At 41.5% G+C, this 12,471-nt stretch overlaps 2 long non-coding RNA genes across 2 annotated transcripts in view; both read right to left on the bottom strand.

Annotated features, from left to right (window-relative positions):
* Nucleotides 1–2,829: 2,829 nt before the first annotated feature.
* On the bottom strand, nucleotides 2,830–3,870 carry LOC137616144 (uncharacterized). The gene is made up of 3 exons (XR_011039290.1): nucleotides 3,836–3,870; nucleotides 3,483–3,611; nucleotides 2,830–3,221 (listed from the first exon to the last, which is right to left on the bottom strand). It is a non-coding gene; the product is annotated as an uncharacterized lncRNA (long non-coding RNA).
* A 4,367-nt stretch (nucleotides 3,871–8,237) lies between these two features.
* LOC137616143 (uncharacterized) overlaps nucleotides 8,238–12,471 on the bottom strand; it is a 19,192-nt gene continuing 14,958 nt past the window's right edge. The window contains exon 2 of the long non-coding RNA XR_011039289.1: nucleotides 8,238–9,464. This is a non-coding gene — a long non-coding RNA (uncharacterized lncRNA). The remainder of the gene's footprint in view (nucleotides 9,465–12,471) is intronic.

Raw genomic sequence — 12,471 nt, 5'->3', positions numbered from 1 at the left:
AAATGTTAAAAAAGGGAGAGATTTTACACAATTTAGCATCAATTGGTCCCCTCTAAGTTTATCAGTTACAGCTAGTCTATAGGGAATTGTCGCTTGAACATTCAAACAGATATTAGGAACTATGCAAAGAAATTGACAGTTTCATAAAAAAAAAAAAAAGTTAAATTCTAGTCAGGCAGGGAATAGTATTTTGAGGAACCAAACGCCCCCATACTAACAATAAAGCAAAGCAGACAAAAACACGCACAAAAAGACTAAAAACAAGCAGACATAAACACGCATATAAAACAATAAAACAAGCAGATAAAAACACGCACAAAAAAAAACAAGCACACAGACACGCCAAAACCAACATACGAACGCAAAACCAACACGTGCGCACAAAAAGTCTATTTAGTTGAGTAATATGTTGGCAGTAAAACTATTATTTCTAAAATACGAACTAGTGTTATAATAACCTGAACGAGTAAAGTAAATTTAATCCGAAAACTGAAATTTAAGGAAGCTTATTGTCCAAAACTCTCTGCATTACTGCTTCCATTCACAGGGGTAAGTTACTTTATTTCTTGAGCCACTAAACAAATCATCCTGTCTGAAAGATTATACGGGGTTATTTATGATCTAACCATTCTAGGAAATATTTTGACCCCGACACATGCACACAGACTACGCTCAGTGTACACACACAAGCACAAACACAGGCCCCAACAAACCACCTCGGCCCACAGCCTCCCAGAACCCTCCTCAGCCCACAATCGCCCATTGGAACATTTTTATTAGTATTTTATTGGAAATCTCAGTACTGTAATGATAATCTCAAAGAGGACATATGAGAGCTAAGAACAAATTATTCAAATTTCCACAGAAGTTACCTTGCACGGTTAACAAATTCAGTTTTACAAAACAAGCAATATATACAGAAATCCAAAAATATCAAATACAACACATTTCAAAATTTGCAGATAACCAATTCTACCCAGAACATAAGTCATAAGAATCAAGGTTTAAACCATATAAAGAAGTTTATTACTGTAAATGAACCATTATTTCTTATGTGGGGAGAGGGGGGTGAACGTGTAAAATATCAGAGAATGTATCTTACCTGACTAATGAAATTCTAGGATTTAATTTTACAAAAGCTATCAATACATTCTAAAATTGATGAAATTAAGCATGAAGAGAATCTAATACGTTCGTTTATATAACGACTAAATTTACCATTACAAAAAAAGAATCATGGACTAAGCTCCTAAAAGGAAACTCTCAAATTGTGAATTGTACCAAGCCAAAGGAAAAACACTATAAATATGAATAACTAGTATCGTTTATAAATTAAAGAATCTATATTGGTGAAAGGTTCTAGTTTCTAAGTTTCATAAAATTTTAAACTTTAACCGAAATTATCTAGGATTAGTCATTAAATATATAGTATGAACCTTCATCCACGAGAATACCTAATATTTAAACCTTTAATGAATACAGTTTACTTTTATAAAGAATATAATTGGAATAAATTCTTAAAGTCAGATGGAAACTTTCAAAAAAAAAATCTATCACTAAAAAAAAATTGTAGTATAAACTATCTAAAAACTTTCTTTAAACATTTGACGAGGAATAACACCTAACTGATTACGGCTCCTGGAGATTTTGACAATAGCAATATATTAACTGTTCACTGTCAGATTTTTAATTTACTTACTAACCGCTAAAAATTGCAATCCATCTTTTACTGGGCTCATTCACAAGTCTTACTACTTACGACATGTATGTTCTAGGTAAAAATGCTTACTGCTTTTCATAAATGGAAATTATAGACCACAACTAATGCGAAAATTATGAAAACGTAGAAACACTGCAAAATGAAGAAATCTGAGGGACAAGTTTATCACCTAGGTATGAAAAGGTTTAGAATATGCAAATAAAAAGAATACGGACTTTGGGAAAACTTAAAACTTTTGGAATTTCAGTAGCACCATTAATGAAATCAATTTGCTGACTAAGTAATTAAATCATTAAATAAGAGTTCTCCGTAAGATCTTAAGAGATACACATGGGGATTAAAAGATTTCAGAGAATTTCATTAGAAAAAAATACGTTACCTATTAAATAAAGGGTTCTCACGATTCATAATTTTCACACTAGTTCAGTTCATAATTAAAATATTTCTAGACACTCCCATGACTAACTAAACTTTAAGAGCAACTCAGGGAAATTATAAGTAAGTGTTACACACAAAATTTAGAGCAAAACTGATTCTTGATATGAAAATTTGAAAGCAAATACTATTCAAAACTAATCTACCATTAACTAGAATTTAAAAGTTTTCCGAATGTTGAATTCAAATTCAAAATAATGCAATTAAAAAGTAAATGCAAGAATACTTTACAGGAAAATCAATTTCTTAATATCAAATTTGTCTGAATATTGATCAAGGATAGGAAATTCAATTAGTACGATAAACAATCAGTTTAAAGTCATATGAATTAACAGAAAAATCTGAGTATGAAAAAATTACCGTTTTTAAATTTCAGAACAAAAAAAATAAATATATATGGATCAAATTTTAGATTTTAAATTTCAAACTAACTATGCTTTTATATGAAAAATCTGAAGTTGATAAACAATCTGTTAATCAACTTTGATTTAAAATACAAAATGAAGGAGTGCCTAGAGTATTTGTAATATATCATTAACTATAAAACAAGAAAATTATCAATCAAAATATAAAATGATGCACACGACAACTGAAAAAGACAATTTTTATTTCATATGCTTGAAAACCATTTCAAATTCGATACTTTAGTAACTACTGTAAAAAATTAATTTATTAAAGTTTTGTTTGCCTCTACACTTTTCATCTATTGAAATTAACGAGAATGTAAACAAATCAATTGAATTAAGCACTATTAAAAATTACCGTAATTACTAATTTATGTAATTAAAGATAGGTTATAAAAGCTATAGAGGTTTGACTTCTAATGCTGTGAAATTTGAAATATTAAATCAACAAAGCTATTTTAAGAGAATATCTTTATGACTGGTAAAGCGAACATTGTCTGAGTGCATCATTTCATTAAATTATCAAAACTACGGTTGATGCGATGCAAGTCTTCTGTACAGCTGTGAAGACCAGAAAATGAGGTAGTTTGTTGAACGGGATCCAAACATTTTTTTGACGTTATTTCAGATCTTCGGGGTTTTACCACAGATTTGACAAGATTCTAGAAAGAAAATACAAGAATTTAAATATCATGAAATACCACAGCCACCAGTTTATTTCTTATGACTTTCATCATTCCCTTAAAGGAATAACTTTATATTGTAGAAACATCAAAGTATAGGAACTAATATTAGATTTTGGAGACATTAACAAGTTGAAGATATATAGCTATCCAAATATTTCGAATGTCGCAGTGGAATCTGTTTAGTGTATTACATATCTTGTAGAATTTAATAATTTATATACAACTACATGATCTTACCTATTTATATCTCGTCACACGCATTGTTGCGTAACTAGATTTGATACACAGCAAGGATTGTTAGCCTTGAAAAGTATACGATATCCAACAAGTTTCTCACACAAATTACTCCCAGAACCTCGCTTGTTCCTGAAAAAAAAAATTACAACTGGTATTTTACAAAGCCTAACTAATTTTTTTTTAAGTATTGTCAAAGATACTAACATTAAAAGTATTGACATCTAAAGCATTAGATAATTAGCCTAGACACTTAACCATGACCAAATCAAATTTTTTGTAGTAATGGGCATATTTTGAATAATTTTTTAAAATGAATTACATATCACCTTTTAAAGCTGTCTTAATAATCTCACCTCTTCAGATAGAAAGTGCAGGATCCAACAACCTCCCTTGGCACCATGATCAAGGGATAATCTCAACATAGTTGTGTATGAAATACGCAGGCGGCAGGGCGGCACCCCTCTTGGCGGCCGGGCGGCACCCCTCTTGGCGGCCGGGCGGCACCCCTCTTGGCGGCCGGGCGGCACCCCTCTTGGCGGCCGGGCGGCACCCCTCTTGGCGGCCGGGCGGCACCCCTCTTGGCGGCCGGGCGGCACCCCTCATGGCGGCCGGGCGGCACCCCTCATGGCGGCCGGGCGGCACCCCTCATGGCGGCCGGGCGGCACCCCTCATGGCGGCCGGGCGGCACCCCTCATGGCGGCCGGGCGGCACCCCTCATGGCGGCCGGGCGGCACCCCTCATGGCGGCCGGGCGGCACCCATCATGGCGGCCGGGCGGCACCCATCATGGCGGCCGGGCGGCACCCCTCTTTTGCCAGCAGGGGACACCAGTCTTGTTGGGTAGTGTAACCAGGCGAGACACTACCAGGTAGCAGGGGCGAAAACCTGTTGACGGCAGTCCTCGTGGTGGTCGGGTGATGCCTTTCTTGTTGGCTGGGTGGCAAACCTCTTGGTGGTAGGGTGACAACCCTAATCATGGCAAGACTTCATCCCATTCTGTGATAGGAGCAACAGTCCTCTTGGCAACAGTCCCCTTGATAGTCAGGGGAACACCTCTCGTTGGCAGTGTAGAAAAAAGTATAGCTAGGGAGAATACAAATTATTTCAATTGCTATTTGAAATTTAGTATTTAATTTGAGGAGTTCTTTTTCCATATCCTACATCTCAAAATTCCTTTCTTTAATTTTACAGAAAAAAAACAGCACCCTTCACCAAGCAGGAATCAGGTTTTACATTTAGAAACAGAATCCTGCCAACGACAGGACACTGTAGAGGAATTTGAAAGTGCTAAGTTTGATCTCTGATATGGTTGACTTTTATTACCACACAGTTTTATAATTACTGGTGGAGTTATCTGAATATTGAACAGAGATTTAAGCGAGGGCAAACATGGCAAAGAAAGCAGAAAGCAAGCTGTCTAACTTTCATTCATGTCTATAAACTCCATGAACCTGCTCCTGAAGGTAAACCCCTTTATAAGAAGTTGACCAAGTGCGAAAACCTCTTGGAAATTTGCCTCGGTTGCACTTTTAACAGGTGATTGTGCGTAGATCATGAGGACGTTGTGTATAGATTTTAAAGTTATGATTAGACGATATAAGTTAATTTTTGTGCCAAGTCTACGTCACAAACTTTAATTGCCCTTTTATACCCGACAAATACTATTTTATAAACACATCTGCTCCTGTGTAGCTACTGTGTGTGCGCTGTCTTTTCCCTGACCGACCTTTCCCTGTCATAGTGCAAATGCTTCTTCATATAGCAAGAATTGTCCCAGTATTAGGGTCACATTCGTCCCCAGAAATAAGGGGACCTTATAGTGGTAGACAAGTTTCAACCGGAGAAAAACTTAAATTTATGTCAATGTCCAAACTTTGTCTGTGTATGCAGATCAAGGTGTATAGTGTTGCAGGGCTCTCCTTAGCTTGTAGCTTGCTTTATTATGTCTACCTTTACCGAAGAGGCTCTTTCGTTATGTTAACGTTTTCTGTATAGGTTTTGCACCTGAACCCAATGTGATGGTAATTTGGGGAAGTACTTTTGTAGTTCATCTCTCTTTTTCTATATGGGGCTTACTGATTAACTTGTTCCTGGAGACTAGATTTGGGAGGATCAAACATGTGAACATTTATTTTTCTCAAATATTTTTTTTCAGTCTAGTTATAGTGGCACTGAAATAGAGAGATACTGTACTAGTTCTCTTTCAATATAACTTTTGCCAGTGACATTACTAGTTTGCATTCCAACTTACTTATAACATAGTTGTCAGTTTAATTTTAGAAATAAAACTAATTTTTTTTTAATAATCTTTTTTCAATACACTTCCTCACATCAGATGTTCCCCGTTCCAGCCTGAAGTTTATTTTTTATTTTTGGTTGATTTATATTTCCTCTCCTAGTGTTCCTAATGTTTAACTTGAAATAAAATCTCATACGTAGAATGCATGTTGTTGCTCTTTATGTAGGATTCCGTACATACCAGTATAAGTGAGAGGGTATAACTCTTGAATAATAAGAAATTCCGAGGATCTAGCTGGGTCCCCTTGCCCAGTATAAAATCAAGGGGTGGTACCCAGTGCCCAGTTCTTGACCGTTGGTGCCAATCTCCTTAGCTACCAGGAAGCACCACTCTTGGTAGGCAGAGAACACTCATCTTGGTGGTTGGGTGCCAATCTTCTTTGGGGGCAAGGGGAGAATCCTCCTTAGGGGCAGGGCAAACCCAACTTAAGTTAGTGTTTTCTTGTCAGCTGTCCTCCAGGCAGCCAAGAGGCAACCCTCTTGGTGGCCAGGGGACATTCATCTTAGTGGTTGGGTGGCAGACCTCTGTGGTAGGATGACAATCCTAATTAGAGGCAGGGTAAACCTAACTGGCATGAGCAACAACTGGTGGCAGTCTTCAAGGAGACACTCCTCTTGATGGCCGGAAGCAACCCTCTTGGTGGTCAGGGGACACCCACCTTGGTGATTGCGTGGTAGAGTGACATTCTTCAGGGGTAGAGAGAATCTTTTTAGGGGCAGGGCAGCACCCAATTTAGTGGCAGTCGTCTTCGGACTTGTGCTCTTGGCGGCTGGGAAGCATCTCCCTTAGTAGGCAGGGGACATCGTTCTGGCGATAGGGTAGCAGACCTCTTGGTGGAAGGATGACAATCCTGATTAGAGGCGGGGCAACACTACTTGGTGGAATGAGCTTCAACACCAACTGACGGCAGTCTTCTAGGTGACATTCCTCTTGGGGGCCGGGAAGCAACCCTCTTGGGGGCCGGGAAGCAACCCTCTTGGGGGCCGGGAAGCAACCCTCTTGGGGGCCGGGAAGCATCCCTCTTGGGGGCCGGGAAGCATCCCTCTTGGGGGCCGGGAAGCATCCCTCTTGGGGGCCGGGAAGCATCCCTCTTGGGGGCCGGGAAGCATCCCTCTTGGGGGCCGGGAAGCATCCCTCTTGGGGGCCGGGAAGCATCCCTCTTGGGGGCCGGGAAGCATCCCTCTTGGGGGCCGGGAAGCATCCCTCTTGGGGGCCGGGAAGCATCCCTCTTGGGGGCCGGGAAGCATCCCTCTTGGGGGCCGGGAAGCATCCCTCTTGGGGGCCGGGAAGCATCCCTCTTGGGGGCCGGGAAGCAACCCTCATGGTGGCCAGGGGACACCCATCTTGGTAGTTGGGTGGCAGATCTCCTGGTAGTCGGGTGGCAGATCTCCTGGTAGTCGGGTGGCAGAACTCCTGGTGGTTGGATGGCAGATCTCTTGGTGGCAGGATGACAATCCTAATTAGAGGCAGGATATCACCTGACATTGTGGCATGAGCAACAACTGGTGGCAGTCTTCTAGGAGACACTCCTCTTGATGGCCAGGAAGCAACCCACTTACGAGGACAGGGGACACCCATCTTGGTGGTTGCATGGCAGGGGGCCATTCTCTAGGGGTAGAGAGAATCTCTTTAGGGGCAGGGCAACACCCAATTTAGTGGCAGTCTTCTTCGGACTTATCCTCTTGGCAGCTGGTAAACACCTCGCTTAGCAGGTAGTGGACAGTTTTGGTGGTTGGGTAGCAGACCTCTTGGTGGAAGAATGACAATTCTGATTAGAGGCGGGGCATCACTACTTGGTGGCATGAACACCAACTGATGGCAGTCTTCTAGGCGACATTCCTCTTGGGGGCCGGGAAGCAACCCTCTTGGGGGCCGGGAAGTAACCCTCTTGGGGGCCGGGAAGCAACCCTCATGGTGGCCGTAAAGCAACCCTCATGGTGGCCGTAAAGCAACCCTCATGGTGGCCGTAAAGCAACCCTCATGGTGGCCGTAAAGCAACCCTCATGGTGGCCGTAAAGCAACCCTCATGGTGGCCGTAAAGCAACCCTCATGGTGGCCGTAAAGCAACCCTCATGGTGGCCGTAAAGCAACCCTCATGGTGGCCGTAAAGCAACCCTCATGGTGGCCAGGGGACACACATCTTGGTAGTTGGGTGGCAGACCTCCTGGTAGTCGGGTGGCAGATCTCCTGGTAGTCGGGTGGCAGATCTCCTGGTAGTCGGGTGGCAGATCTCCTGGTAGTCGGGTGACAGATCTCCTGGTAGTCGGGTGGCAGATCTCCTGGTAGTCGGGTGGCAGATCTCCTGGTAGTCGGGTGGCAGATCTCCTGGTAGTCGGGTGGCAGATCTCTTGGTGGTTGTGTGGCAGATCTCTTGGTGGCAGGATGACAATCCTAATTAGAGGCAGGGTATCACCTGACATGTGGCATGAGCAACAACTGGTGGCAGTCTTCTAGGAGACACTCCTCTTGATGGCCAGGAAGCAACCCACTTAGGAGGACAGGGGACACCCATCTTGGTGGTTGCATGGCAGGGGGCCATTCTCTAGGGGTAGAGAGAATCTCTTTAGGGGCAGGGCAACACCCAATTTAGTGGCAGTCTTCTTCGGACTTATCCTCTTGGCAGCTGGTAAACACCTCGCTTAGCAGGTAGTGGACAGTTTTGGTGGTTGGGTAGCAGACCTCTTGGTGGAAGAATGACAATTCTGATTAGAGGCGGGGCATCACTACTTGGTGGCATGAACAACAACAACTGATGGCAGTCTTCTAGGCGACATTCCTCTTGGGGGCCGGGAAGCAACCCTCTTGGGGGCCGGGAAGCAACCCTCTTGGGGGCCGGGAAGCAACCCTCTTGGGGGCCGGGAAGCAACCCTCTTGGGGGCCGGGAAGCAACCCTCTTGGGGGCCGGGAAGCAACCCTCTTGGGGGCCGGGAAGCAACCCTCTTGGGGGCCGGGAAGCAACCCTCTTGGGGGCCGGGAAGCAACCCTCTTGGGGGCCGGGAAGCAACCCTCTTGGGGGCCGGGAAGCAACCCTCTTGGGGGCCGGGAAGCAACCCTCTTGGGGGCCGGGAAGCAACCCTCTTGGTGGTCAAGTGACAGACCTCTTGGTGGTCGGGTCACAATCTTCTATGGGCAGGGCGACACCCCACTTTGTGGCAGATGCAACAACTGTTGGTGGCAGCGTTCTTGGAGGCCGGGAAGAACCATGTTTAGTCTTTAAGGGGCAAGGTTCTAGCGTCTTTGTGGTCGGGTGGCAGACTTCTTGGTGGTATGATGAAAATTCTCTTTAGGGGCAACAACTCTTTGTGGCCGGGGGATACCCTTTTCAGTGGTTAGGTGATGGACCTCTTGGTGGAAAGACAATACCCAACTCAGTGGCAGGGGTTTCAGTTCTCGTGACCACAGGGCGACCACCCCACTTGGCGGCAGGGGCGACCACCCCACTTGGCGGCAGGGGCGACCACCCCACTTGGCGGCAGGGGCGACCACCCCACTTGGCGGCAGGGGCGACCACCCCACTTGGCGGCAGGGGCGACCACCCCACTTGGCGGCAGGGGCGACCACCCCACTTGGCGGCAGGGGCGACCACCCCACTTGGCGGCAGGGGCGACCACCCCACTTGGCGGCAGGGGCGACCACCCCACATGTCATTGCTCTTGGTGGCATAAAAATTCGGCAGTTTAAAGTCTGCAAAGAAAAAAAATAACTTAAGTGAGGCATTTTATTTAAAGATACTGCATGTTAAACTATGAAAAATAGTAGAAAAGCATCAGGAAAACATTAAGAAGCTTTTAAAAAGTTCAAAACTCTCCTCCCTAGGTGCCCTTTAAGAATTTTTTAATGATCATTAATAAAAGCAAAATAAACAACAAGCAAGAATGATAAGCAATATGGCTTGCAGGAACTGAACTCTTAGTGAGAAACTTATTCAAAGATTGAGGACACTCGTACAGAGTTTCATCCTTCTAATTAGGACAAAAACTGAATTCTGGTAGAAATTTTCATAATGTGAGCCTGACATTTCCTCGCATCCATCTGGCGAATGCGTTCTCAAACTAATACTTTTAAAGGACCGAGTCATACCAAACAATCCCGAGAAAACCTTTCAACTATAACTTACTTTTCGCATAAACAGGATTAATCTAATGAAATTTGGCTGAAGTCGGGTGCTAGGGCAAGGGAGACTATTCGGAGCCCAATTGCAACTGAGGGAAACCCCGCAGTTACACTTAAGTTAGAGGTAGTTTAACACACACAAAAAAAAGGAAGAGTGAATTGAGTATATGAGGGTATAAAGCGGTTGCAGCTTTGGCCCGAAGGAACGCTACATGACCCTCAGTAACTGCTACAGTACAACGCTTAAAATGCACTGCAGGCGTAGTACTACGTCCTGCGCAAAAGGCATGGACTAGCTTTTAAGAGATTTGAAATTACCGAACAGCCAACTTAACTATCGTACTTCTTGAAGACTAAAATCTTCATCTATACCCCCACCCCTCTAGAGCACGTTCATCGGAATAGCCGAGCTAGTGTGAAACGATTCTTATTTTGATTAAGGCTTTTTTCCTAGTCATATCACATATGGATACCTTGCGGCCTACAGGACCTACAAGATTGTTTATCATATACATTCTTAGGTATTTAGAGTACCAAACTTTTTCTAGTGGTTGGTAAACAATACTAAAGCATAAAAAAATGTCTATGGAAATTCCTTAGAAGACTTTAGATTGAATATGATTTAACACTTTCGAGGAATGTTTACGAAACTTTAAGACAAAAATCAAAATCTCAGTACCATGATTCTTCTAAACCACACAGGGTCCCTAAAACTGTTAGTCAACCTAATCTTGATATAAATAGTCAAGATATTCATTTAAACCTTGAGTGATCAAGATATTCATATCAGAATAAAGAAAAAAAGTTTCATTGAAATACTGTTAGATAACACATTACAAGAGTTCAAAATGCTACATCCTAATAAGAAATATCTATGATATATTAAAGTTAAACGGGTTAGAAATACACAGCGAGTTGGTACCTTCAAAAGACAATTATGAAGAGTAGCCATGAGAAAAAGGTTTATAATAGATGGTGATAACAGCTAAGGTAGAATGCTTTATGGTTATTACAGGTTTTCTTTCATTCTAGATTTTTTTTTATGAAACAACAAAATCACTAATTTTTGATGCTCCGAAAGGTCGTAGTAGCATGATTTATCCTAAATTACCTCATGAACCAACACTCACTTTCTGCTTAAAACAGCGTATGTGATAGTTGCAATGGAACAGATAATATAGTAAATGCCAAGTAACTATATAAATACAGCATTAACACTTCAGTGTAAGTGATTCTAGCTAAATTATAATTACATCACTATCGTTTTTTGAAAAATATTAAATTTGATATTGTTGACCAATTGTTACTAATTGTAATATTACTGGATTCCCAGAAATGTTTTCAGATGATAGAATCTAGTTCGTCATTGTTCTAAAGAGTTTGAATAAGTAATTTTAGTCTTTATTCCCTAAAATTTTCTTAGTAACAAATTTCAGAACTATGAAATTAATGTCCGAAAAATAACATTAACAAGCCACTAAAAATTTTGTGAATACGGATGTTCATTATCCTATTAGACGTTGCTGGAAATTTAAAATTATCATTCACAACCACCTTCATTTGTCGTAAGATGAAGGCAAGATAGTATTAACTTCGCATTCCTGTGCCTGAAGGTTTGAAATATCTAATAGGCGTGCCCTCTTTCAAAGTAAATTACGGTTACATTCGCTTACGGGCTGCCAAAGCAAGAGACTTGTCTTGCATAAGGCAAGGTAATCTTAACAGACACGAATAGATAAAACACTCAAAAGTTTCTTATATTTCTGTGGAAGATTTGATATTTAAATCTTACCAGTATGATGGCTATAAGTTTATGATCTGTTTGTCTATTATAAACGCTTCAGGATATTTGCCTCAATGAAGCATTGACTTACGCCCAAATGCTAAAATACTACAGCATGAATATATTTAGTGTATGGGTTGTGTTTTTCGAAATTCACTCTTCTACAGTAATTGTAACTTTACCTTAACAGTTAACTTTGCATGGGATAGAAATCCACTCCTCCACCCTCAACCTGCCTAGGATTAATGAACCTGCCAGCCGGATATTACAGAAGTAATGACTTGAAATTTTAAGTCAAACATTTTACTCTGTCAAAAGGTCAATCACTAAAGTAGTGGTAATAAGAAAAAGTGTCTCGTAACCTCGAGAAAGCAAAATATCCAACTGCCCCTCGTAATCCGTTCTTTATTTTCCCAGTATCATTACCTGTTTTAGCTTCAGAAGCATTGTCGTAATTTACTAGATTGAAATATTCAATTCTGTGATATTTAGCCCTTCATTATTGAAAATTCATAGGCTCAAACTGCAGATTTTTACGAGGGGGCTCACTAGATTTTATTTCTCACACCTTGGTTTTTTCCTTTATTTTGTACTTGTTACTTATTGGACCGGGGAAGAGGGGAGAGTTACCTTAATATCTGAAGCTTTGAATTTTCCTCATCTCACGTTTCCACCTAGGGTTGTATCTTCCCAAAAATGTATTTACTTATGTTTCTCTCTCGTCTTAGAACATCTTGCATCCAAAGCGTGTTAATTTCATAACTGTACAAGATGCTGTTACACTTTTATTTATCT

The sequence above is a fragment of the Palaemon carinicauda genome, chromosome 22 (assembly GCF_036898095.1).
Source record: "Palaemon carinicauda isolate YSFRI2023 chromosome 22, ASM3689809v2, whole genome shotgun sequence".
Taxonomy (NCBI): Eukaryota; Metazoa; Arthropoda; class Malacostraca; order Decapoda; family Palaemonidae; genus Palaemon; species Palaemon carinicauda.
The sequence above is the reverse complement of the archived record's forward strand: the minus strand, read 5'-3'. Positions and strand labels throughout refer to the sequence as shown.